Here is an 844-nt window from a genome sequence, read left to right as displayed (position 1 = left end):
ATCTTCCATTCAAGTTTTGGGTAGATTTTTATCATTTAGGCACTCTAGATACCTACCCAACTATCATGTATGCAATGCACTTTGTATGTTGAACCCTCACATTATCTAATTATGTCATTTGTGAGGTGTTAGCACCAATCTTACCTTCTACATCTCATTCCAATTATGAGTTCTACTTATAGCTCACTAATATACTTAGCATTTTAGCATTTTTTTTTAATAAAAAAAACACATAAGGTATGCTTATAATTACTAGTTAAGCATATTTAAATAGGTGGATGTTACAAGAGGTAAAGGATTCGTTGTCTTTCAAATACTATAGGACGATTAATTTAACTGGATGTGTTTGTAAAATTATTTCTAAGGTGTTGTCGGATAGATTAAAAGGAGTGTTGGATGCGATTATCAGGAAGGAACAGTCGGCCTTCATCAAGGGCCGATGCATTCCGGATGGTCCGCTCATTGTCAATGAAACTATTTCTTGGGCTAGGAAGTCAAAGCGTAAGCTGTTAATTTTTAAAGCTGATTTTGAGAAGGCTTTTGATAACTTAAATTTGGGTTTTTTAGATGAGGTTATGAGTCAAATGGGGTTCGGTTACACTTGGAGAAAGTGGATTCGTGGAATTTTATCTAATGCTAGTGTGTCTATTCTTATTAACAGAAGTCCAACTGAGGAGTTCATCATGGAAAAGGGAGTGCGGCAAGGTGACCCTCTTGCCCCTTTTCATTTTATTATCGCAATGGAGGCTCTCAGGGTGGTTATGTATGAAGCTCGTATTAAAGGGATCTTTAACGGGTTATCTCTTCCTAGAGGTGGCCCCAGTCTTGAGATTATTCAATATGT

This window comes from Cynara cardunculus (assembly GCF_001531365.2).
Source record: "Cynara cardunculus var. scolymus isolate 2C chromosome LG 1, CcrdV1, whole genome shotgun sequence".
In the NCBI taxonomy this organism is placed as follows: Eukaryota; Viridiplantae; Streptophyta; class Magnoliopsida; order Asterales; family Asteraceae; genus Cynara; species Cynara cardunculus.
This window is presented reverse-complemented; position numbering follows the sequence as displayed.